Source organism: Scyliorhinus canicula, chromosome 24 (assembly GCF_902713615.1).
Source record: "Scyliorhinus canicula chromosome 24, sScyCan1.1, whole genome shotgun sequence".
NCBI classification, from domain to species: Eukaryota; Metazoa; Chordata; class Chondrichthyes; order Carcharhiniformes; family Scyliorhinidae; genus Scyliorhinus; species Scyliorhinus canicula.
Genome location: NC_052169.1, coordinates 16,028,346 through 16,056,022, shown reverse-complemented (window position 1 = coordinate 16,056,022; position 27,677 = coordinate 16,028,346). Strand labels below are relative to the sequence as shown.

General features: G+C 47.2%; 1 protein-coding gene across 1 annotated transcript in view; it reads left to right on the top strand.

Moving 5' to 3' along the window:
• Positions 1-27,677, top strand: part of LOC119956726 (RNA-binding protein with multiple splicing 2-like) — a 75,349-nt gene that overhangs the window by 17,499 nt on the left and 30,173 nt on the right.

Here is a 27,677-nt window from a genome sequence, read left to right as displayed (position 1 = left end):
AAATAAGAAAGCTGAGGAACTGTGGAACCACAACTGTTAATAGCAGAATGTCTTTGACCAGGAGTTTAGCAATGAGTGGGGTTTAATATCTGGGAATCGTTAGTGTGAGGGAGTTTACTGAGCCACGTCTGGAGGAAGATTTGAGCTGAAGTGTTCTACATTGGGTTTAACAAACCTTAACGGGAGCAACTTTCGACTCCGACTGACTGACATAGGGTGCAGTGCTGGCTTTAAAAACCTGCCTGGGTTTGGGCTCCATGAAGTCTGTCTCCGGGCGCACTTAAGAAAAACATTCCGAGCAATCCTGTGTCTACCCCCATCACTGCCCTTGCCCAGCGACTTGGGATAAATCCTTCCCTCTTAAGCTGGATTTTGCATTAACATCAAATTCCTGAATGCTGTTGTGCTTTTGTTGCACAGACTTTGTTCTCTTAATGCACCTGTATTGGGGAAATGAGGTATTTGTGTAAAGAGCATCCTAACCTGTTCCTGTGACCTCTCTGCCGTTTCAGACCGAGTTTGTAAATGTGGTTCGCTAGAAACTCTCGGGTGTTTTCTTTAAACATTCACTTTGTCTTTTAAATGCTTATTAAGGCATGAAAGTTTGTTCAACACTTCATCCAAACCCTGTTGTCCTCCAGTCCCCCATCGTCCCTGTTGTTTGGTCAGTCTTTAGGACTTTCATCACTTTTTTAAATTGTTCCTGGCTTTGGGATTTCTCTTTCAAGCTTTCCCTATTTTGCAAATCGGGATATTTAACATCTTTAAGGTGGCTGGAAGTTGTATCTGACGTTTTTTTAATAAACATCCAAGTGCTTGGCATCTGATCCTATATTTAATAATCTTTATTGTCACAAGTAGGCTTGCATTAATGGGTAACAGTGGTTAGCACAGTTTCTTCACAGTTCCAGGGTCTCGGGTCCCATGTTCGATTCCCGGCTTGGGTCACTGTCTGTGCGGAGTCTGCACGTTCTCCCCGTGTCTGCGTAGGTTTCCTCCGGGTGCTCTGGTTTCCTCCCAAATGTGCAGGTTGGGCAGATTGGGCTTGCTAAATTGCTCTTGGTGTCCAAAAAAGGTTAAGTGGGGTTACTGGGTTACGGGGATAAAGGGATAGGGTGGAGGCATGAGGCTTAAGTAGGGTGCTCCTTCCAAGGGCTGGTGCACACTTGATGGGCTGAATGGCCTCTGAAGTTCTATGAAATTAACACTGCAATGAAGTTACTGTGGAAAGCTCTTTGCCACATTCCGGCACCTGTTTGGATACATGTGGGAGAATTCAGAATGTCCAATTCACCTAACAAGCACATCTTTCAGGACTTGTGGAACCCACACCGACACGGGGAAAACGTGCAGACTCCGCACAGTGACCCAAGCTGGGAATCGAACCCGGGACCCTGGCGCTGTGAAGCAACAGTGCTAACCACTGCCACCGTACTGCTCTTTACCAGCAAGCTGGCAAATACTCATTCAGGGCCAAGTTCAGAGTAATTTTTTTTAACCCCTTTTTTTATTTCTAAACTCTGGTGCCCAGTGTTGGGAATCTTTGCACTCTGCTGCAGTGGGTTTCCACATCACTCGCCGGATTGAGTCCCATGCTGCAGAAAAAGGTCAGCTGAGCAGTTGAAGGGACTGGGAGGTACATTCCGAAGTGGGGCTCTCGTTGCCGTAGAGCCAGCTGACATTTCCGCCCAGTGCAGTGCTGTGTGATCATCATATGGGAGTGGTTGCTCTCTGGGTGCCGAAACTGACTACTTGTCTGTGCACTAGCGTGGCGTAACTGCCAACCAGGCAAAGCATTAATGATCTGGAAGAAGGAACTGAAGGCACTGTTGCTAAGTTTGCAGATGCTACAAAGATCTGTAGAGGGCCAGATAGTATTGAAGAAGCCAAGGGGGCTGCAGAAGGATTTGGACAAGCTAGGAGAGTGGGCAATGTAGTGGCAAATAAAATACAATATAGAAAAGTGAGGTTATGCACTTTTTAGAAGGAGGAATTTAGGCATAGACTATTTTCTAAACGAGGAAATGCTTAGGAAATCAGAAGCACAAAGTGACTTGGGAATCCTTGTTCACGATTCTCGAGGTTAATGCGGTTTAGTCGGCAGTTAGGAAGGCAAATGCAATGTTAGCATTCATGTCGAGAGAAGACCAGGGATGTACTTCTGAGGCTATATAAGGCTCTGGTCAGACTCCATTTGGAGTATTGTGAGCAGTTTTGGGCCCCGTATCTAAGGAAGGAGGTGCTGGCCTTGGGAAAGGGTCCAGAGGAGGTTCACAAGAATTATCCCTGGAATGAACAGCTTGTTGTCTGAGGAACGGTTGAAGACTCTGGGTCTGTACTCATTGGAGTTTAGAAGGATGAGGGGGGGGGATCTTATTGAAACTTGCAGGATACTGCGTGGCCTGGATAGAGTGGACGTGGAGAGGATGTCTTCGCTTGTAGGAAAAACAGGACACCGTCTCAGACTAAAGGAATAATTCTTTGAAACAGAGAGGAGGAATTTCTTCAGCCAGAGGGTGGTGAATCTGTGGAACTCTGCCGCAGTAGGCTGTGGAGGCCACTGAGTATCTTTAAGACCGAGATAGATAGGTTCTTGATTAATAAGGGGATCAGGGGTTGTGGGGAGAAAGCAGGAGAATGGGGATGAGAAAATATCAGCCATGATTGAATGGTGGAGCAGACTCGATGGGCCAAGTGGCCTAATTTGCTCCTGTGTACTATGGTCTTAAGGTTATAATCATAGAATTTACAATGTGGAAGGAGAATTTACAATGTGGAAGGAGGCCATTCGGCCCATCGAGTCTGCATCGGCCCCTGGAAAGAGCACCCTACTTAAGCCCACACCTCCACCCTATCCCAGTAACCCCACCCAAACATTTTGGACGCTAAGGGCCTCACGGTAGCATGGTGGTTAGCATAAATGCTTCACAGCTCCAGGGTCCCAGGTTCGATTCCCGGCTGGGTCACTGTCTGTGTGGAGTCTGCACGTCCTCCCCGTGTGTGCGTGGGTTTCCTCCGGGTGCTCCGGTTTCCTCCCACAGTCCAAAGATGTGCGGGTTAGGTGGATTGGCCATGCTAAATTGCCCGTAGTGTAAGGTTAATGGGGGGATTGTTGGGTTACAGGTATACGGGTTACGTGGGTTTAAGTAGGGTGATCATTGCTCGGCACAACATAGAGGGCCGAAGGGCCTGTTCTGTGCTGTACTGTTCTATGTTCTATGTTCTAAGGGCAATTTATCATGGCCAACCCACCTAACCTGCACATCTTCGGACTGTGGGAGGAACCCGGAGCACAGGGAGAATGTGCAGACTCCACACAGACAGTGACCCAGCGGGGAATCGAACCTGGGACCCTGGAGCTGTGATGCGACAGTGCCTCCGTGCCACCTTAGCACATGCATTGGATCAAAATGGCCGCATTCTGTGCTGCTAACCAGCTATGCTAGAATCTCAAATGCTAAATGTCCCTTCCATCTCGATTCGTGCACCTCCCATTGCCCGAAAACGCAGTAAACGGTTGAAAGATTTGCATGTGCAAGACTTGTCTGCATTGCTTTTAAAACCAAAGTAATGCTTGAGGTCTGGATTTCAGATGCCAGTATTACCATAACTGGTAATGTTCTTTAAATCTTATCTACCAAACCTCCTTGTGCAACTGAAATACCCATACATGGCTATAACTAATGTGCATGTAAACTTGGCTGTGCTCGGGCAGTCTGCTTATCAAGCAGAATAAGACTGGTACAGATGATTCACAGGAGATTTAAACTACACTGCCAAAAATGCTATTTTTGGATCAGAACTTCCATAAATTGACTTGCAAGTCGTAACAGCTTTTTGAACTGTTGATTTTAATCTAAATACTTTTGCACTCCATCACGTTTTTCTGTTTTGGTGAAATGCGCACACAGCGAGCTATTTCATAGTCTCATTTACTGCTTGGCCTTTTGGACTGGGGTGGGCGGCAGTGGTGGCTTGGCCTTTTGCGGTCAGGGGGCAGCAGTGACGTTTATGCTGGATAATAACGCCGTGATTGAACTCCAATCTCTTCCGAAAGAAGAACTTGGCATTTATTTATTGTGGTTTTTTTGTCCCCCCCCCCGTGCTTTGGAAGCCTAAAGCAAAGTGTTGTCTCTTTGTAATGTAGCACGCAGGGCAAGCAACTCCTCCATCGACAGCAGCAAGTACAATTACCAGATAACGTGTTGAGTTGACTTTGGGCAATATAGCGCAAGGAGTAGCTGGATAAACACCCGAAGGAAGGAAGAGACGGAAACGTTAATCGGTTTGGGAGATGACTGGGAGCTTGGGTTAGTTTTACCGCATAGCTTATTTTTGGGCTCTGTAAACCCCAAGCGACAAATTATAGCATCAGATCATACGAAACGGGGCAAGGGGCAGGCCATTCAGCCCATCCAAGCCTGCTTCGAGCTGCCATTACATAAGATCTTGGTTGTTCTAATGGTGACTTTGTTAATGCTACTTGCCTGCCTGCATAACTCCCTCCCTTGTGCGTAAGGATGTATCTAACTCAAGTCTTGAATATGCTCGATGACTCTGCCTCCATGGTTGTCTGGGGAAGAGAGAATTTCACTGACTAATGACCCTCTTGAGGAGATTTCTCTGAATCTATTTCAAATGGAAGACTACTTATTTGTGAAACTCTGCAACCCCTTCCCCCCCCACTCTCCTAGTTTTCGATTTTCCTCCCCCCCCCCCCTCCCCCCGAGGTGAAACCTGCATCTTTTTAATCTTCGTCTTTCCATAAGGCCGCCTCCCCGATCTTCGGCCTGACCTGCTGGGCCACTCCTCGGAAGGAAAACCTTTCATCCAAGGAACGAGCCTTCCCTGAACTGCGTCCAGTCAAGTAGAGGGATGCCGAGGCCTCGCCACAGTGCTCTGTACAGTTGTCACAAGACTTCCTTCCTTTTATATCGCTGGGGGGGAAAAAAAGACCTGCTGTTGAAGTTTTTTGCCTTGCACTCATCAGATAGGTTGGTATTCTTGCATCTGACCTTAATGAGTGCAAGTTGAAAAGCTTCGACATCTTTTTATTTCTCTCAGTGATATTCCTTCATCGCCAAGTGACCATTCTACCCACCTGCAATAAATGCCAACATTCCATTTGCCTTCCTCTATCCTAACTCTTGTATTTTTTTTGTACACAAACACCCAGATCTCCCCCCCCCCCCCCCCCCTCCTTTAAATAATCTGCCTTTCGACAAGAGACCCATATTTTTCCAGGTCATGTTCTATCTGCCAATTTTCTTTGTTCAGACTCTTTAACCTCTTCAACCTGGGGCAGCACGGTAGCATTGTGGAGAGCACAATCGCTTCACAGCTCCAGGGTCCCAGGTTCGATTCCGGCTTGGGTCACTGTCTGTGCGGAGTCTGCACATCCTCCCGTGTGTGCGTGGGTTTCCTCCGGGTGCTCCGGTTTCCTCCCACAGTCCAAAGATGTGCAGGTTAGGTGGATTGGCCAGGCTAAATTGCCCTTAGTGTTGGGTGGGGTTACTGGGTTATGGAGATAGGGTGGAGGTGTTGACCTTGGGTAGGGTGCTCTTTCCAGGAGCCGGTGCAGACTCGATGGGCCGAATGGCCTCCTGCTGCACTGTAAATTGTATGTAACTAGCTTTCGTACCTTTGTTTTTGTATCGGCTGCAAATATGGCTACAATAAAGTTTGTTCCTTTGTCTGATTAATTTGTATATAGTTGAGGGACCAGCACTACATGGCGCCTTGTGTCGATGCATCGACCTCTGTGCCAGGCATTCTTGTGTAGTAAACCCTTTTTTTTTGTGTTTTTTAATAACTTTTGGAAATCCAGATTCACTCCATCTACTGTGTCCCCTCATCCATTCTTCAGTTGGTATCAGCCGCTATCGTCCCTTTTGGTCTCTGAAGCTCAAGTAAATTTGCCGTTGCTCTACCTGCCTGTGCATCTACCCACCTCGCCCTGTGGCTGTGTATCAGGCAGCATGGTATCATAGTGGTTAGCACTGTTGCTTCACAGCGCCAGGGTCCTGGCTTCGACTCCCAGCTTGGGTCGCTGTTTGTGCGGAGTCTGGACGTTTCTTCCCCCGTGTCTGCGTTTGTTTCCTCCGGGTGCTCCGGTTTCCTCCCACAAGTCCCGAAAGACGTGCTTGTTGGGTGAACTGGAGATTCCGAATTCTCCCTCCGTGTACCCGAACAGGCGCCGTGAGTGTGACGCCTGGGGGATTTCTGCTTGTGACGATAATAAAGATTATACAATAAAGGTTATACAATAAAGGTTATCAAACGGGAAATATAGACACTTAATCGTCATCTTTCCATGAGGCCACCTCCCTGTTCTTCGGCCTAACCTGCTGGGCCACTCCTCCATTCAAGGGGCTTAAGGCTGATCCTCTCTCTCAACATCGTACTCTCGCACTTTCCCCTTGCCAGCTCCTTAACTAAATTCGGTGACTTGGCCCTCGCAGCCTTCTGTGGTGAAAATTCTCCATGTTCGCCACCCTTGAGTGATGAAATCTCAGTCCTAAATCGTGTACCTCAAATTTGTGTGCCACCAGAGGCCGGCCCGCCGATCGGTGGGCCCCGATCGCGGGCCAGGCCACATCGGAGACGGCTGCCACCTGACCCTTGCACGCTGAGGTCCCACCGGCCCAGAGCGGGGTTAGAACCGTGCCGGCGGGACTCGGCTCTTACCTTGTGGCCGCTCAGCCCATCCGGGCCGGGGAAATCGGCGGGCCAGCCGCGTAGTGGCCTGCGACTGGCGCCACGCTAACCGCGCCAGTGCCAATGGTGCCGATTCTCCGCTCTGTGGAGAATAGCGTGCCAGCGTCTGAGTGGCATAGTGCAATTCGTGTGGCCCCCCCGGCGATTCTCTGACCTGGCGCGGGGGTCGGAGAATCCTGCCCCTGGTGTTTATTACACCTACCAAGAGCCTGAACGATTATTTGTGTAAAGACATGAGTGAAATGAGAAAATGAAATGAAAATCACTTATTGTCACGAGTAGGCTTCAATGAAGTTACTGTGAAAAGCCCCTAGTCGCCACATTCCGGCGCCTGTCCGGGGAGGCTGGTACGGGAATCGAACCGTGCTGCTGGCCTGCTTGGTCTGCTTTAAAAGCCAGCGATTTAGCCTTGTGAGCTAAACCAGCCCCTGCTAGGCAACCACATGCTTGATTCCATTGTGATCATTTCCAAAAGCAACGTGGATTGACGAGTGTTTTGCTGTTGGAAGAAGAAGCTTTTCACAAACTTGTGAAAGAGACTTGAGCTTTTTCTGAAACATGGAAATGTGAATCTTGCTAAGTCTATTTGGTGGTTTAATCTGTTTAGAAAATACTGCACATGACAGGAATCCTCATGGTAACCCTTGTCGAGCTATTAAAAATTAGCATTTGGCCCTTGGCTTCCGAAGTTTGTTTCTTTTATACATTTTGCTGATCCGATTTAGAAGTAGCTTAAAGTTTCTGACGTTGTTTCTGCACTATTATATATACAATAATAGGCCTAGTTTATAGCAGGAGTGGCCTCTAATTTTAGTCACAAATACGTAAAACTGCATCTAATATATAAAAAAGAAATGTGGATAAACTCTGATCTGGCAGCGTCTGTGGCGAGAGACCGAGTTGATCCTTCTGCAGAACTTGTTCAAGTAAACCTCTGCAATTTGTACCAAATCTTTGAGTTGAACGGTGAGCCTGTGCGGAGTATGGACTTTTATTCTCTTGTACCGTATTTGGAGTGGGGCGGAATAGGAAGTGTTACTGGATGGAATGATTTGGGAAGTACGGTCAGCCATGTGGTCAGAATGAGACTGTTGCCCTTCAATATGTCACGCAAGTGGCACTTTTTGTAAGCCTGATCCCATAACGTTCATCAGGCGCTGTTGCTAGGCAACCTACGAGGGCAGGAAGGTTATGATGGAATTGTATCGATCTGTCGTTGGGCCACAGCTAGTGTACCGTGTACAGTTTGTCTTGTTATGCTCTTGGCGCAAGCTGCTTCCTTGATGTTCACTCTGACAAAGGAAGGTTCAGACGTGGAGATAACTTCACGTTTATTGAACTATTAACAATTCTCCTACTCTATTCGCCTCTACTGTTAATCCTTCTATAGCTACTCAAACTGACGAAACAGTCTGCTACAATCCACGTGGTGGGTGTGATGTTGAATCAACCCTGTGTCTGTACTCACTGAGTGTCTCCACTGGAAAGAGGAAGATCATGTATGTGGTGTCCTTTTTATATATGGGTTGGTGTAATGCCCCCCTGTGGTAGTGCCACCTCTGTAACGTGAATGCCCATTGGTCGTGTTCTATCTTGGTGACCTATTGGTTGAGTGTCTGTGTCATGTCTCTGGTGCTCCCTCTAGTGTCTAGCTAGTCTACGTGTACTTGCATTAACCCCTTGTGTATCTACAGTGATGCATATCACCACAGTTTGTGATCGCCACACTATAGGAAGGATGTGATTGTCGGAGCACGGGTGCAGAAGCGAATCATCAGGATGTTGCCTGGGCTGGAGGGTTTCTGTTCTGGTTACACTGGGCTTGGTAAGCAGAGAAGGCGGAGGCATGATCAAGCGGTGTAAAATTGAGGGATGTAGTTAGCAAAAAAACTTTCCCCTTTTTTATTAGTAGAGGGATCAATAACCAGGGGATTTGAGGAAAAATGTTCTCACCCAGAGGGTGATGGGGATCTGGAACTTGCTGCCTGAAATGGTGGTGGAGGCTGGAACCCTGATAACAACAACATTAAGAAACATTCAGTTGAGCACTTGAAACACCGCAGCACACCAGGCTGCAGACCAAGTGCTCAAATTAGGATAGAATGGTGTTTAATGGCCCGGTGAGACATGATGGGCCGAATGGCCTCTTTCTCTGCTCTAAACTTTCCATGCTATGGCATTTTCACTTCCATCTTTCCCCTTTTCCCCCTCCGATGCTAAATTAAAATTGGTATTTCAACTGGTAGAGCAAAGCTGTTTTGGGGAATGATCTGGCAGCTAAACGTGTTGACTTACTGGAGGATTGTGGCGTGAGTTGAAGCAGTAACTGCTTTAATCTGAATTGAAGAGCATTGCTTCATCACACTTCAATGTCCTTAATACTTCTGCATTCTGAGCATGAACATATCGTCTTGGCCATAAAGATTCTTTTATTTTTAAGGGGCAATTTAGCGTGGCCAATCCACCTACCCTGCACATCTTTGGGCTGTGGGAGTAAAACCCACGCAGACACGGGGAGAATGTGCAAACTCCACACGGACAGTGACCCAGAGCCAGGATCGAACCTGGGTCCTCAGTGCCATAGGCAGCAGTGCTAACCACTGCAACCGTGTTGCCCCGGCCATAAGCATTCCTTTATGGGTAGCACAAGTGGCTAGCACTGTGGCTTCACAGCGCCAGGGTCCCAGGTTTGATTCCCCGCTGTGTCTGTGAGGAGTCTGTGTTCTCCCGCTGTGTCTGTGTGGGTTTCCTCCGGGTGCTCTGGTTTCCTCCCGCAGTCCAAAGATGTGCAGGTTAGGTGCATTGGCCATGCTAAATTGCCCTTAGTGTAAAAAAAAAGTTGGGGTTATAGAACATAGAACATAGAACAGTACAGCACAGAACAGGCCCTTCGGCCCTCTATGTTGTGCCGAGCAATGATCACCCGACTTAAACCCACGTAACCCGTATACCCGTAACCCAACAATCCCCCCATTAACCTTACACTACGGGCAATTTAGCATGGCCAATCCACCTAACCCGCACATCTTTGGACTGTGGGAGGAAACCGGAGCACCCGGAGGAAACCCACGCACACACTGGGAGGACGTGCAGACTCCACACAGACAGTGACCCAGCCGGGAATCGAACCTGGGACCCTGGAGCTGTGAAGCATTGATGCTAACCACCATGCTACTGTGAGTTACGGGATAGGGTGGAAGTGAGGGCTTAATGTGGGTTGGTGCAGACTCGATGGGCCGAATGGCCTCCTTCTGCACTGTATGTTCTATGTTCTAATATTGAACGATGTCGTGTGAAATGACTACATTGAGCCCTTAACTGATCTCAACAATGAACACAAAAAGTTTACTCTGGGAGGGGGGGGGGGGGGTTGGATGTTGCTGGACAGGGTGGCATTTTCCTGCCACTAATCCATGTGGTGTAGGTACACCCTCCGTGTTGTTAGGGAGGTTTGACCAGAATGTGAAAAATAATCTAGTTTAATAGTGTACTACATTGCTTGTCGAGTGAGAAGCTGATTTTTTAGGAACGCACATTTCTGCTCACGGCAACAATAGACATTCCAGTGTGGTCTTAAGTTTGCTTCTTGAGGGTGTAAGTGCTGCGACATGTATTGGGGCTGAAGTGAACCGGGATCGCGTGACTTTGATTAAAGATTGCAAGTTGTTTGAGATGAGTTGGGAAGATTGGGGAAAGGAGGGTCAGCTTGTCTGCCTTTAAACGGCATCCTGCATTAGAGGCTGGAGAAATACCAGGCTGCTTTTATCAAGCAGGGATGGCCATTTAAGGGTAACTAACGATCGGGGGATTAATAGTCTTGTCAATTTCACAACCAGCCTCTGGTCGGTCAGATTTTTGGATTGTATAGCGAAGATCACCAGGTAGTAAATTGATTGCTATAAATGAGATCTTTTGGCTTGGCTGTGCTGTTGCAGTTTGTCCTCTTCTCGTGGAGATTAAAATTCTGTGAAATGTGCAGGAGATGGTGAAGTGCTTTAGTTGTGAGGTGGAGGCTCAATAGATTGTTACTCCCAAAAAGTGAAGGTTTGGATATGGATACAAGATTGAACATGTGCTGTGGTGGGACTACTGGATGTGCTTTGGACAGTCTTTTGTGAAATCTACCTGAACGTGTAGGTGGATAAATATTTCTATTCTTGAACCAGGTCTTCTCCCCCCCCCCCCCCCCCCCCCCCCCCACACGGTCACCTGAAGTGAGTCCTTGATACTGAGGCAAGAGTGCTGGCCAGTGCCACCCTTGGGGCAACTGGAGCGGGCGAACAAGGCTCCAGTCTAATTGACTCTTCAATCCAACTAGTTTAATCCTGAAGGGGCTTTTGGGTCGATGCCAATTGTGCGGCCATTTTCCATTCTGCTGTCATGCAGGAGAAAATAATCAAAGACTCAACTTCCACTGCCTTTGAGAACGGGAATTCCAAAGACTCGACCCTCGGGAAAATCAATTCGCCACATCTTGTTTTAAATGGGTGACCTATTTTTTAGCGGACCCCCCCCCCCCTCAGTTCTACATTCTTCCACAAGAGGGAACATCCTTCCCGCATCCGCCCTGTCAACGACCCCTCAGGACCTTGTGTTTCAATCGAATATGACACCTCACCAGGTGCATAGTTTGTGTCCAGATGGGCATTTGGATGTCGAATGCAATCAGAATGTTACATCATCCTTGATGAAAAAGCAACCCTTCAGCTTTTTAAAAAAAAAAATATTTTGTTCATCAGTTGTCCTTTTTTTATCTTTTTTTTTGAGCCAATATTCCACAAATGCAAACTGCTTACTTCATGTCTACAAAGTTGGCATGCTTGCATTGATTCAGAAATGTGGTCTTGCTCTACTTGCCAACTGGCAGCCCTCCATGTTTTGAGATCCGTACTGTCTAGTTGGCACAGCCAGGCCGCCATCTGGTCCTTCCTGAGTCAAGCGGCCAAACCCATTCTCCGTGCCAGTGACCCAGATAGTTCTGTTTAGTGGGGACATCAATTGAGATAGAATTTTACCATTTCTGAACAGGTGGAGGGCATGAAATTGGGTGCCATGGTGGCACCAGTGTCGTCCACCTGACTCTGGGTATTTTGTCAATAGCTGAAGCCTCCCCAGTCGCCTTCTAACCTGGCTGCCTTGTGCTCCCTTGGGTGGCCTATAGCTCCAGCAGTGGCCACCGCTCCTGGTGGCCCAGCTCAGAGCTGCCCTGCCATCACTCTGGCTGGCAGCGCTCTCCTTGAGCTAACTGACGATTGTACCATATGGGCTTGGGTGCAGGTTGATCTGGGCAAGCAGTGGTGGGCTTGCCCGTAACTCGCAGGCCCCCACATCCCACATGTGTAAACACCAGTCCAGGGGATGCTCACTCTCTCTGGTGCATGGTAGAGAGAAGCTAATCTCAAAACACAAGACTAATTGTGAGCAAAGTTGGGGGGGGGGGGGGGGGAGGCATCTCAGATGTCGAAGAGGCAAACCTCTGGAAATGGTTGGTAATAGGAAGTACCAGTTTGAACAGTAGAGTGGCAGAATCAGCATTTGTGGGGTGGTTAGGGGGCAGCTTGGAGAAGCTATCCTGGAGGTTACTGACTACCCTGGTCATATATTTCGTAGACTTCATAGAATTTACAGTGCAGAAAGAGGCCATTCAGCCCATCGAGTCTGTACTGGCTCTTAAAAAGAGCACCCTACCCAACCCCTCGCCTCCACCTTATCCCCATAACCCAATAACCCCACCCAACACTAAGGGCACTTTTGGACACTAAGGGCAATTTAGCATGGCCAATCCACCTAACCTGCACATCTTTGGACTGTGGGAGGAAACCCACGCACACACGGGGAGGACATGCAGACTCCACACAGTAACCCAAGCTGCGAATCAAATCTGGGACCCTGGAGCAGTGAAGCAACTGTGCTAACCACTATGCTACCGCACTGCTCACTGGATTGATCCTGGTATGGGGGGATTTTCTTATGAGGAGAGGTTGAGTAGGTGGGGCCTGTACTCATTGGAGTTTAGAAGAATGAAAGTCATCCTTGGTCATATTGGATTCTTGGTGAGGTTGACTGGATGGGGGCGGGGCAGGGGGGGGGGGGGGGGGGGGGGGGGGTTGGCAGAGTTGCTGCTCCCCTTGTGGGAGTCTAGGACCAGGGGGCAGAATCTAAGTAAGGGGTCACTCAATTGACACCGTGATGAGGAATTTCTTCAGAGGGTAGTGAATCTGTGGAATTTGCGAGGGCTGTAGAGGCTGGGCCATGTTCAGGGTGGAAATATAAGGTGGGAAAGTGAAGTTGAGGATAATCACGTCACATCAGTCCTGATCTCACTGAATGGCGGAGCAGACTCGAATGGCGGCGCAGACTCGATGGGCTGAATGGCCCACTTCTCCTCCTATGTCTAATGCTTGCTCTGTATCGTGCACACAGTCGAATGGGCTTATAGATCATAGAATTTACAGTGCAGAAGGAGGCCATTCAGCCCATCGAGTCTGCACCAGCTCTTTGAAAGAGCACTCGACCCAAGCCCACACCTCCACCCTATCCCCATAACCCAGTAACCCCACCCAACACTAAGGGACAATTTAACATGACCAATCCACCTAACCTGCACATCTTTGGACTGCGGGAGGAAACCAGAGCACCCGGAGGAAACCCACGCACACACGGGGAGAACGTGCAGACTCCGCACAGACAGTGAGTCGAACCTGGGACCCTGGAGCTGTGAAGCAATTGTGCTAACCACCATGCTACCGTGCTACCCTGCTGCCACAAAGCTCAAATGCCCCTGTCTTCATCCAATCAAGGTTTGAACAGGAAGCTAAGCATTTTGTGCTGCTAGCCATTTTGCGCTGCTACACTTGTAGCAATAGGAGAAATTCATATACCACATGAGGAAGGCAGCTCCACTAACCAGATTTGCCTACCTCCATGTGTGATATGAATTTTGGCTCTTGTTATGATACTGGGTCGATAAGCCAGTCTCAATGCTGTGTCAAACAGCACATCATACAGCTGTTCATGATGGGCTCCATACTGTCAACTAACAACCCGTGCTTGTAAAATTTCGAACGTGCTGCTTAACATTAGATGTGATTCCATAATTGGACAGCACTCGCTGACCAATGCTGTGCTAAGGGTTGCACGCACAAGTCATGTTCACAATGTGACTCATTTGGACTCCCTAGACGTTGCATTTGTTCATACCTGTCCACTGCGCGCACAAGGTGCACGTCCAGGCATTGTGCCTTGTCTGTTTGTGAATTAAACGGGGGAACAATTCCCTGGCACGTTGGTCGAGGTGTTGCCATGGAGGGTCTGCCAATTTACCTACCAACCAATCGGCACCCTGTTTCTACAGCAGTACAAATTATTGCTTCCTTTGAAATTTGGCATTCTTGTGTCTGTCCTGAGAAGTGCAAGATGAAAAGCTTTGATCGCATGTGTCTCATTGGAGGATTTGGAAAAAACTGTGCTTCTAATAAGGAAGAAAATAATGGTTCAACTTTTTCTCATGTGCCTTTTTGATGTCGATCAATCCAGTGTGTTTTACACTTTGAGACACCTGGGGGAAGATGTTTGAGTCTGGTCCAGAACCCTAATTTTGTTTACAATCCTGGACTAGAACCCCCATCTATTTGCATTTTGTAACACTGACCAGTGGATCTGTTATGGGCCAGGGTTTGGATGACCCCAAAGCGTAGCGTGGAGTTCACCTGACCTCGACGTTTAAATAGATTGTGGTATGGGGAGCACACGGCCCACTCTACAGGTGTGGTACAGCAGAAATGGAAATGTGTTTTGCTTTAAAAAACTTTGCTTTAAAAAACAATGTTTATTCTATGAACTCACGTTAACCTTTTTAAAACATACAGTGAACACCTTAGCAACCATTAATTCAAATACAACCCCCAAAGACTACAACACTAAGTAATACTTAATTTCGAAACCGAACACAGAAGAAATACCTATTCATCAGGTTTACATTCACTACTGAGAACATTTCTAATTCTGAATTCACCAAATGATCAAGAGATAGTCTTTTGATGGCAGAGAGCAGCAGTACACCTGCTCTGTCTGGCTACAGCTCCAACACTGAAAACGAACTAAAACACCCTGCAGCAAACAGCCTAAAACAAAAGTAAAAAGTTGACAGCCCAGCTCTACCCACACTGACATGACTGATAAACACCCTTTTCTTAAAGGTACACTCACATGACAGACCAAAACTTTGATTTGAACGCAAGCGCATTAGCAACAACGAAGAAATAGTCTTGCAGTTAGAACAACAACTTACTTCCTGAAACCTGCCTCTACATTCCAATTAGTAACCCATACCATTTATGTATAAAGTTAAACAACCAGGGTTTTACTTGTTTATCTTGGTGCAGTCCTTGGCTAGAGACCAACCTTTTTGGGACCAAGCTCAGCTTGCCCGAAGTAACTTTGTCCAGACAGACCTAGCCCCTCCCATTAACTCCCATCAGCTGCACTCCAAAAGCGCACAGCATTCTTTTGTCTTTGAGTTGTGCCTTGAATCAAACTGTTATGGTATTACAGTGGCTCCCGATGTGCAACTGGTGATATCTGCAAAACACTCCCAAGAATCACTGATGACCTTTTTAAATCACACCTCCAGCAGATGCAAGTGGTTAGCACTGCTTCCTCACCGTGCTCGAGGCCCGTGTTCAACCAGGTCTCCGGTGACTGTCCGTGTGGCGTTTGCACTTTCTCCCGAGTCTGCGTGGGTTTCCCCCAGGTGCTCCGGTTTCCTCCCACAGTCCAAAGATGTGCGGTTTAGGAGGATTGGCCATGATTTTGCCCAGTGTCAAGAATCACTGATGACCTTTTAATCACGCCTCCAGTAGACGCAAGCGGTTAGCACTGCTACCTCACCGTGCCAGAGGTACTCCAAAGGTAATTGCTTACCTCTGAGGTGCTGGTTACAGGAACCACCCTGGAGGAACACTTGTTGGAAGCACTTCTGTGATGCAAGAGTCTGCTTGAGGAAAGAATGTACCTTTCAGGGTACAGGGGCAACCTATTTGGGCTTCTGAGTGGATGCAACTGGGTTACACCCCCTTGAAGATGAGGTCACCATTTGGGAAGTTTCTGTTCCAAGAAACGTCCTAGTTTTATCTTTTCTCAGTACGATCGCTTGTGTGAGATTCATCCCTAATCTGCCACAGTGTTGACTCTACTATCTGCTTTTAAGGAAACAGCAGTGGAAGGAGCCACATATTCTTCTGAAGTGAGCTCTGCAGCCTTTGAACCTTTGGTCCATTTTGACCCCTGAACCTATTGCCACGTGATGCTTTGCCATGTGGAATTGGGGCGGTGTTGTCCCACAAACTGGGCGACAGTTCAGAACGTCCTGTGACCTTGCTTCAAGGACCCTAATCTGAGCTGGAGCGAAATTGTGTGGCATTAAGGAAGGTTTGGTGGCAATTCATGGTTGGCCAGCAGACCGGCTTGGGAAGGAGACCAGTTATTCTGGGAAGTGGACCCAGTCGTGGTCCGGAGTTTTGCCTTGGGACCACTGTGGTTGGCTGGGATCATTGTCATACATTAAGTGGCTGGTAGGACACGTGAAGCATGTGGACTATTGAGTTGGGAGGTTGGCGACCTCTAGTCCAGAGGGCGGATCCTAATGTTGGCGGGTTGCCTGTGGCTGTCTCCATATCGGAGGAGAGCTTCAGGTGGCTGACGTGCCTGCGTAAGAATGGTGAATCAGGGACACATTATCTGCTTCAGAAGTCTCGACTGTTCCAAGAGGTGACGGTGGACCTGCTGTCGTGAGATTGAGACCACCTGTGAATCCTTGGTTATCCTGAAATGTGACTGTAAATAGTTATCTTGTTCAGTAATAGATTAAGGGGGAAGGGGTGCGGTAGCGTGGTCCCTTAAGGGGGTGGGCTTGCCAGCCCATGTGATGGGGTTTGAACCAATTGTGCGCGCGCACATGAGCTCCAACCAATAGCACGAACTGAGGTGTGAACACATGTACATAGATACTCCATACCAATGTTGTGCCTGTCTTCATTGCCTTAATATACCTTTTGGTTTGACCATCCACAGTGTATATCTCGAGCCCCCTCCCCCAAAAGCAGCTACTGCTGAGGGGGACATGGCAATTTAGGCCTCAAATGGAGTCACAGGAGGTGGGAACCCTGAAGTAGGATGCTTTTTATACAAGTAATTTATAAATTAGCACAGGGACTGGCCACGGAATTCACAAACCCCCCGTTCACTTAGGCATTTGAACCTCCTCCTTTCCCCATTTCTCTCCCCCCCCCCCCCCCCCCCCCCCCCCCCCCCCCTCACCCAACAACATGAACCTCGTCTCTCGCGCTTGGCCCCCGTTCAAATGTAACTAGACTATTTGTCTCCACTATTCCCTCTAGTCGCACAAGAATGAAATCGATGCTTTGACTAACATGACTTTATTCAGTGAGAGTCTCTCCAATACGCGGGAGAAATGTCTGGGATAATAGTTGAGCCATACTTTGTCTCCAGCCCAATTCTACTGGCCTGTGGGAGTTGGCCATTTGGCCTTTCAGCTAAAATCCTGGTTAATCTGCTTGTGACTTTGTTTGGTCGATCAAAATGTCTTTTTATTCAACGGCCCAACCTCCCCTGCTCTCGAAGAGGATTCCAAACACCATCAGAATAACTTGCTTCCATCTTTAATACAAGACCCTTAAACTGTTCCCCTCGTTCCAGATTCCTCGGCATCTCCCCTGCTTCAATAAGGCCTCCCCCCTCATTCTTCTAAACCCCAATGAGTATAAGCCCTACTCAACGGTTTCCTCCTATGGCCACCCCTTTGGGCCCAGGAATTGGTCTAGGAGAGCTTTCTCTGAACTGCTTCTGATCAAGTATATCTTCTTCCCTAACAGAACCCACACCTGCAGCTCTCCACCACCTTGAGGGGAAAGTAGGGATGGGCAATAAATGTTGGCCTAGCCAGTGACGTCAACATCCTGTAAAGGAACATATCAAATAGGTGTACAAAGCACACAGAAAATTACAGCACAGGAACAGGCCCCTCGGCCCTCCCAGCCTGCGCCGAACCAGATCCTTTAATCTAAACCTGTTGCCTATTTTCCAAGGTCTACTTCCCTCTGTTCCCGCCCATTCATATACCTGTCTAGATGTCTCTTAAATGATGCTATCGTGCCCGCCTCTACCACCTCCGCTGGTAAAGTGTTCCAGGCACCCACCACCCTCTGCGTAAAAAAACTTTCCTCGCACATCTCCCTTAAACTTTCCCCCTCTCTCCTTTAAATCGCGACCCCTTGTAACTGACACCCCCACTCTTGGAAAAAGCTTGTTGCTATCCACCCTGTCCATACCCCTCATAATTTTGTAGACCTCAATCAGGTCCCCCCTCAACCTCCATCTTTCCAACAAAAACAATCCTAATCTACTCAACCTTTCTTCATAGCTAGCACCTTCCATACCAGGCAACATCCTGGTGAATCTCCTCTGCACCCTCTCCAAAGCATCCACATCCTTCTGGTAATGTGGCGACCAGAACTGCACGCAGTATTCCAAATGTGGCCGAACCAAAGTCCTATACAACTGTAACATGGCCTGCCGACTCTTGTACTCAAATTCCCTGTGCAGTAGTAAACTTTCCAACCCCATTCTCCTCACAATAGACTTTCCAACCCCATTCTCCTCGCAATACAGGCCCACGCTCCAATTCCTTTTCCTATTTTCTTGCACCTGTATACTATTTTGTGATTCATGTACTTTTGATCCTCCAAGTGCTCTGGTTTCCTCCCACAAATCCTGAATTCTCCCTCTGTGTACCTAAACAGGCGCCAGAGTGTGGCGACTAGGGGCTTTTCGCAGTAACTTAATTGGAGTGGAACTTGCGGATCCCTTTCCCTCTGCAAAGTAGCTCCACTTAAATGTTTTTTTTTCTATTCTTCTGGCTTCCTGCCATGGGGACAACCAACCTCTTCTCGTGTCAAAACTCCACCTGCCAAATCTTGCCCACTCAAACTATCTATAAACCCCTTTATTCAGATCTTTTCTATCCTCTTCGCAACTTGCTCCCCGACCTGGTCCTCCTCCAGCCTCCCCTAGAGGCTGGTTTAGCACGCTGGGCTAAATAGCTGACTTGCAATGCAGAACAAGGCAGCAGCGCGGGTTCAATTCCCGTACCGGCCTCCCCGAACAGGTGCCGGATTGTGGCGACTGTCATAATATACATCCATGTATATGATGGTGCACAGACAGACATTGATTGACACACCGGATGACCAATGAACACACAGAACACAGCAGCCAATCACCAGACAGGACACGACCACTATAAAGCCAGAGGGCACCAGTTTTCCCGCTCTCTCGGGATCCAGCCTCTGAGACAGTCAGAGCCTGTGAGCAACAACTAGAACATACACCATGTGGTAGTCAGTTAGTCTGGTCAGGTTAGCCTCGGGTCTCCAGTCACAGTAGCATTGTGGATAGCACAATCGCTTTATAGCTCCAGGGTCCCAGGTTCGATTCCGGCTTGGGTCACTGTCTGTGCGGAGTCTGCACGTTCTCCCAGTGTGTGCGTGGGTTTCCTCCCGGGTGCTCCGGTTTCCTCCCACAGTCCAAACATGTGTGGGTCAGGTGGATTGGCCATGCTAAATTGCCCTTAGTGTTGGGTGGGGTTACTGGGTTATGGGGATAGGGTGGAGTTGTTGACCTTGGGTAGGGTGCTCTTTCCAAGAGCTGGTGCAGACTCGATGGGCTGAATGGCCTCCTTCTGCACTGTAAATTCTATAAGTCAGCATAGTGTCAACCCACAGTTAAAGTATGTATGACAGTTAGAGTTCAATAAAATTGAGTTGTATTTCTTCAAGTGTTGGAAGCCTGTCTCTCTCACTAATGCAGTCCTCGCAGACCCAGCTTACCCAACACATCAGCAGCTAGGGGCTTTTCACAGTAACTTCATTGAAGGCTACTTGTGACAATAAGCGAGTATTATTACATTTTTTGTATCCATGACGATCTCTCTGGAAGACTGAGCTGGCCACCCCCTAGTGTTCTTGGGATGCTGATGGTTGTGTTGCAGCCGTGTCTGTCTTAGACCATTCTACTGTCCAAGGTACCTCTTCACCCTCTTGATACTACATATAGGCTGTTCCTAGTTTGCTCACAGCTGCATGCTGTGTAAGCAAGCCAAAATTCTCATTCTTCCAGCCATGTTGGCACTGGGCGAAGTAAAGCAGCAACTATTAATTCCCCGTTTGCATTTGGAATAGCAGATCTAGTAGCTGTTATTTTATTGCGTAGCTGAAAATTTTGGAGGCTTGTCCTTCCTAGACATAGAGGATGGAATTTTTGATCTAACCTGCCCAACACAAATGAAGGGCAAAAGTTGTTACTACCAGTGGCAAACATTTGGAGTACATTCCTGGTATTTTCATACTGGAACTAGTTATAATGCTCGAGTCTTGTTGCACATCCCGCTTGATCCGCTTCGCTTGTAATACCCGTGTGGCATTTCGCCTGCATGGTTACATCCAGTGTGGTTTTTTTTTCTCTTTCCCCCCCACCCCCACCTCCAAATTTTTATTTGGCACTTTTTTTTGTTTTGCTCCTGTAGATGCGGGTGTTTTGTTGTGTATTGACACTGCTATAACTACACAGCCACAATAAACTATTGCTGAAAGTAACATGCAGTGAAACCTTTTTGTTTTGCTCCATCAGGAGAGATGCAAGAGTTCTGAATTTCAAAAGGGGCAATAGTTTATACAGCATAAGTATAGAATAGAATCATCAAAATTTTTACAGTGCAGAAGGAGGCCATTCGGCCCATCGGGTCTGCATTGGAAAGAGCACCCTACTTAAGCCCATGCCTCCATCCCATCCCAGTAACCCCACCTCGCCTTTTGTGGACTAAGGGTAATTTATCACTGCCAATCCACCTAACCTGCACATCTTTGGACTGGTGGGAGGAAACCGGAGCACCCGGAGGAAACCCACGCAGACACGGGGAGACCGTGCAGACTCCGCACAGACAGTGACCCAAGCCGGAATCGAACCTGGGACCCTGGAGCTGTGAAGCAACTATGCTAACCTCAGTGCTACCGTGCTGCCCCTGATGATAGGTTGCCCGTGCTAATAGGTTGGCAGAGACTGTTTGCATTCTCCGTAACAATGCCTTGCCTTGACCAATCATGCACTTTTTTAAAAAATGTGCAGCATAAATTGTTACCTTTTTGAAATTTGGCATTCTTGTATTTGTCCTGATGAATACAAGATGAAAAGCTTTGGCAGCATGTGCCTTTTTTAACAGTCTGCACTACCCAGCAAATAGGGTACTTCGTATTTCGACTTGCTTTTACAGTGCGCTCTCAATATAAATGGGGCTAGTTCAGTGTCTGTCCATGGTGCCTTTAATAATGACTGTAAATCTTTGGCTTGAATAGATTTGAGGTGTAGCTTCCAAGGAATGTTTGTGGCAATGAGGCCAGGACTGTACACCACATTTCCAGCTGGATTTTTCAATACTGCAATAAACTGCTTAAAGCAGCATTGCAATCCACTTCCATTTTGATAATCCTATTCAATTGGCTAACAGCCAGCATGGTGGATATGAACCTGTTGCAATTGGATGAAGGAAAGATTTGGTTTGCCCTCACCAAAAGTAACACTTTCTCACTAGAGGAGTCTAATTTTGCTGACCAAAAAAGTTCCGGTTAAAGATGAATGTACTTTTTAAAAAAAAAAAAAAAAAAAAAAAATTTGTAAAAATTCTTGAGCTAGTGAAAACCACTCGAGATAGCTTGACCTAGCTGGACTGTTCTCTGCCATGCAATAAGATCAAGGCTGATCTGATTTTGTCCTTGATTGCACTTTGCTGCTTGCTTTCCACCCCTCGCCCACCTATAGCATGTCGATTGTTAATTGAACTGCAACGTTACAGCACCCCACACAACAACCCTTCCACACAACCTTCAGAAATAAATCTTCCTCCTCTGTCTTTTGCAGACCCCTAATTTTGGTAGTTCTACATTCTTTCTGCATCTCTCCTGTCCCCTCTGGATCTTTTATATTTCATTACGATCAACTCTCTCATTCTTCTGAAACTGTGGTTAGCGCTGTTGCTTCACAGCACCAGGGTCCCAAGTTCGATTCCCAGCTTGGGTCACTGTCTGTGCGGAGTCTGCACGTTCTCCCCGTGTCTGCGTGGGTTTCCTCCGGGTGCTCCGGTTTCCTCCCACAAGTCCTGAAAGACGTGCTTGTTAGGTGAATTGGACATTCTGAATTCTCCCTCTGTGCACCCGAACAGGTGCTGCAGTGTGGCGACAAGGGGATTTTCACAGCAACTTCATTGCAGTGTTAATGTAAGCCTACTTCTGACAATTATTATTAAACTCCCATTGGGTGTAACTTCAACCCTTTTTATCATGTGACTACCCCTTCCTCCCAGGAATCAGCACGGTAGCATTGTGGATAGCACAATCGCTTCACAGCTCCAGGGTCCCAGGTTCGATTCCGGCTTGGGTCACTGTCTGTGCGGAGTCTGCACATCCTCCCCGTGTGTGCGTGGGCTTCCTCCGGGTGCTCCGGCTTCCTCCCACAGTCCAAAGATGTGCAGGTTAGTTGGATTGGCCGTGATTAATTGCCCTTGGTGTCCAAAATTGCCCTTAGTGTTGGGTGGGGTTACTGGGTTATGGGGATAGGGTGGAGGTGTTAACCTTGGGTGTAGGGTGCTCTTTCCAGGAGCCGGTGCAGGCTCGATGGGCCGAATGGCCTCCTTCTGCACTGTAAATTCTATGAAGAAAATGAACCTTCTCTGAACTGCTTTTAATGCAATTATATTTTTTAAACAGATTTTTGCACAGTATTCCAGGTCTAGTTTTGCCAAGGCGCACAAACTCTTATTCCATTTCCCTTGTAATGAATGACAGTATTCAATGTGCCCTCCTAATCACTTTAATGTACATGCTCAGGAACACCTGATGCATGTACCAGAACACGCACACACCCCTCTTGTGCATTGCAGAGCTCCAATCATGCTCCATTTGTCAATATACAGTTCACATGTTCCCACATTATGCTCTCCACTGGCTCCTATCTATATCCCTTAGCAAGTGTTTCATGTTCTCTTGATGATTGCTTTCTACATCCTGCCATCTGCCATCAGTAAATTCAGGGTTAGCATACATTCGATCCTGTTAATTGATATAGACTAACTAGCTAATGCCCCAGCACTGATCCTGTAACACTTCACTCGGCTTGGCCAATCTGAAAATAAAACCATTATGTCGCGACTGCTTCCTGTTAGCTAATCAATCTTCTATCCCCAATACCTTTTTTCCTAATTGATTTTGTTTTGGCATTCCTCACTTCCATTTTTGTCTGGTGTTTTTTTTTCAGGTATTCTTGGGAGATTTTTATCTTCTACAGTGAAGACGAAACACAAACTTGTGCCATTTTTTTGTTTTGTTTTGCATAATTACTTTTCCAACCTCTGCTTCTCTGGGTGGGCGGCCGGGGGGGGGGGGGGGGGGGGGGGGGGGGGTGGAGTGGTGGTGTCAATGCCCCTTTTCCTTTTTCGATACTTGTCGAAACTTCTCTCTCTTCTATATTTCTTGTTAGCTTTTTCTCTACCTTTTTAAAAAAAAGTCATTCATTACCTAGCTTTTTCTCAATCTTTCTTAAAGTCATTCATTACTGGTTTAAGAAGCTAGTCTGCAAACCACATTTCTCCCCCCTCAAACTGAACATGAAATCGAAATCATGCTTTGCAAAGACTATGCAATGCACCTTCGTAAGCGTCTGCTGTTTAAGACTGAATATTTAGTGCCATTTCATGATGTGGTCTTACAATAATGCTGCATTGTGCGGTCAATTTAAGAACCTCTATCTATTATCTAACTTGTAATCTCTCTAGTTTCGAGGAGGAAAAACAAATCATTTGCACGCTCAATGTGGTTGCTACTCTGGACATTACCTCACTTTCCTGCAGGGATGTGGGAGCTGTAACTACATTGGCAGAAATTGGGGTGAATACACCTTTTGGTGCATGGTATAATTTTGATTTTGACTGGCATGGCTTGAGTATTCCTTAATTTCTCCCTCCTGCGTTGACGGCAAGGTCATCACTAAATTGAGGTTCAAAATATTGTCTAATCCTGCAGCCAATTAGAGGTCTGCTTTCTGGCTGACTTATTTGCAAAGCTTGACGTAAAACGGGTAATCAAAGCACAATGTGCCTTGACATGAGTGGAAAAAAGAGCATCCTATGCTTTAATAAAAATTCCATTGGGTCTTGTTGTGTTATGTAATTTGGAATAACACAAGCTGCCACTTGATGCAGTTTTGAGTAAAAGATGCTCCAGACTTTTGAAGTGAGTTCAAATGTGTTTTATTGAACTATTACACTTTTTCAATTTTCATTATTGGCACAGTTCTCAATGAGTTCGACTCTCTGCTAATCTAAATGTAGCAACTCTGTTTAGCTGAACCAGCCTTGCTCTAAGTCACGTGCTGGGGTGTGATGCTGAGGATACACCCTGTCTCGCTCTGTAGATGTTGGTCTGTGGAAAGAGGTGGGGTGTGAGTGCCTCATGCCTTTTTATAGTGAGATGCCACCCCCGAGTGTCCTGACTGCTCATTGGTTGTGTCCTATTGTGTTCATTAGCTGCATGTTTGCATATCATGACGGGTCTGACTTGGGCTGGAAGGTCTCAATATTTGTTGTTCTGTACATGGGTCACAATCGCTGATCTTTTTTGCTCTACCCTGTCTTTCCCTGTTTATATCTCGACGACTTTGACCAGGTCACCCCTTCACCTAACTCTTAGCGAAAACGGGCCTAATTTGTGCAATTGCTAATCCAATATCCGAAACTGACTGTACTTCCTATACAATGTGGAGTTGTAACCTTTGGGAAGCAAATTGGGGCCAGCATGCCTTTGGATTTTGAAGCTTTTTCCTGAATGACTAATGAGAAAAATGTGATTCCAGCACAATGTGATTCAATGAATGCTGCAATCTTATGGTTTAAAATGCAATAGCTCGGGCAGTGCAATGGCTAGCACTGGGACTGCGGCGCTGAGGGCCTGGGTTCGAATCCTGGCCCTGGGTCACTGTCCGTGTGGAGTTTGCACATTCTCCCCGTGTACACCCACAACCCAAAGATGTGCAGGGCAGGTGCATTGGACACGCTAAATTGCCCCTTCATTGGAAAATTAATAATTGGGTATTCTAAATTTATTTTTAAAAAATTACAATAGCTTATTTATAAAATGCTGAACCTGCAACCCCCCAAGCGTTAGTCTCTTTGTTGTTGCGATTGTCACCAATTGTATGTGTCTCGTGCAGAGAAAGATGTCTAGTCCTTCTCTAGGTTATCATAGATTATCATAGATTACCATTTACAGTGCAGAAGGAGGCCATTCGGCCCGTTGAGTCTGCACCGGCTCTTGGAAAGAGCACCCTACCCAAGGTCAACACCTCCACCCTATCCCCATAACCCAGTAACCCCACCCACCACTAAGGGCAATTTTGGACACCCAAGGGCAATTTATCATGACCAATCCACCTAATTTGCACATCTTTGGACTGTGGGAGGAAACCGGAGTACGTGGAGGAAACCCATGCACACAGGGGGAGGATGTACAGACTCCGCACAAACAGTGACCCAAGACTGAATTGAACCTGGGACCCTGGAGCTGTCAAGCAATTGTGCTGTCCACAATGCTACCGTGCTGCCCTATGGTCAATTGCTGTCACATGATTAACTTAAAACGCCTTGATTTGCACCTTTTTTACTTCAAATCCCCTCCTGAGATGCCTACGGATGGCCTATCTCCTGGAGATATTCAGAGATACCACCGTAACCCCACACCACCAGACACACACACTCTCTCGGTAAGACATCCCATTTTCCATCTGCAACTCCAGTCCTATCTAATAACTATCCAAACCAGGTTTGTTTTCTTCTATCCTGGAATGGTCGCTGGAACCAAAGCAATAACTTGCATAAGGCAGCACGGTAGCATAGTGGTCAGCACAATCGCTTCACAGCTCCAGGGTCCCAGGTTCGATTCCGGCTTGGGTCACTGTCTGTGCGGAGTCTGCACATCCTCCCCGTGTGTGCGTGGGTTTCCTCCGGGCGCTCCGGTTTCCTCCCACAGTCCAAAGATGTGCGGGTTAGGTGGATTGGCCATGATAAATTGCCCTTAGTGTCCAAAATTGCCCTTAGTGTTGGGTGGGGTTACTGAGTTATGGGGATAGGGTGGAGGTGTTGACCTTGGGTAGGGGGTAGGGTGCTCTTTCCAAGAGCCGGTGCAGACTCGATGGGCCGAATGGCCTCCTGCACTGTAAATTCTATATCTATACGTCCCCTTGTATTCTGAGACTTGGCTCAGCATACTTTTCAAAATGTGGATCAGTGTTTTGGTGGATATGAGCACACTCTTGTGCCTTTTTAATTTTGGCTTTGGAATGAAAAGCTCATCGACTTGACGTGTTCGTTCTCTGCCTGTGAAGATTCAGTTGGGCTTTTTCCTGTAGTTAAGCCATCGGTTAACTCTCCAAGTAGTAACAAGTTAGTGCCTTTGATTTTTCTCGTTGTAAGGCATTCCAACGGAACAGATGGGCAAGCAATTTGAGTTTTTACACCATATAAAACGCTGAGCATTCAGCCCAATATTTTTTTGTCTTGGGAAGATTTTGGGTTTGAATGTGGCTGCCTTTGCAATGACCTTAGGAGTGCATAGAAATGGGTTTATTTGTATGTACTATGCACGTGCTCTTCTGGACACAATACTGGTGAGGTGGCTAAACATTCTCCCAGAGGAAAACGGTGAGATCAGCCTGTCTGTGTCCAGAAAGGATGCAACCAGACAGTGTTCCAACGCATGGATTTCCTGCACTATTGTGACATACCCCGCCCCTTGTTTTTAATTCTCTAGCTCCATCCACAACTTCTGACTGTTCACAGTTGTGCATCATCCTCTGCTAGCTGTTTTATTAGTCTGATTCTGCAGGTCTAACCTGCTAACCACTACCTCAGCAATCCGAGGCAGTATGTGTGATTTTTGGCCTTCCCGGGTTGATTCTGCTGAGCTCTTACTGACTGGGATGGCTATCTAATACTTGCATTTACAAAGGTGGGTCGACTTGACCCAGTCGGTATTGCTTGTGGTAACGCTGTGCTGCATGTTGGCTGTGCAGTTCATCTTGCGCTCCTTGTCTTTTTTTCCTCTTTTTTTGCGCTCTCTTTCTCTTCTCTCTCTTTCTCTTCTCTCTCTTTCTCTTCTCTCTCTCTCTTTCTCTTCTCTCTCTCTCTTTCTCTTCTCTCTCTTTCTCTTCTCTCTCTTTCTCTCTCTCTCTTCTCTCTCTCTCTTCTCTCTCTTTCTCTTCTCTCTCTTTCTCTTCTCTCTCTTTCTCTTCTCTCTCTTTCTCTTCTCTCTCTTTCTCTTCTCTCTCTTTCTCTTCTCTCTCTTTCTCTTCTCTCTCTTTCTCTTCTCTCTCTTTCTCTCTCTCTCTCTCTTTCTCTTCTCTCTCTTTCTCTTCTCTCTCTTTTTCTTTCTCTCTCTCTCTCTCTTTCTCTTCTCTCTCTTTTTCTTTCTTTCTCTCTCTCTCTTTCTCTCTCTCTCTTTCTCTTTCTCTCTCTCTTTCTCTCTCTCTCTCTTTCTCTCTCTCTCTCTTTCTCTCTCTCTCTTTCTCTCTCTCTCTTTCTCTCTCTCTCTTTCTCTCTCTCTCTTTCTCTCTCTCTCTTTCTCTCTCTCTCTCTTTCTCTTTCTCGCCTTCTCTTTCTCGCCTTCTCTTTCTCTCTCTCTCTTTCTCTCTCTCTCTTTCTCGCCTTCTCTTCTTTCTCTCTCTCTCTTTCTCGCCTTCTCTGCCTTTCTCGCCTTCTCTGCCTTTCTCGCCTTCTCTGCCTTTCTCGCCTTCTCTGCCTTTCTCGCCTTCTCTGCCTTTCTCGCCTTCTCTGCCTTTCTCGCCTT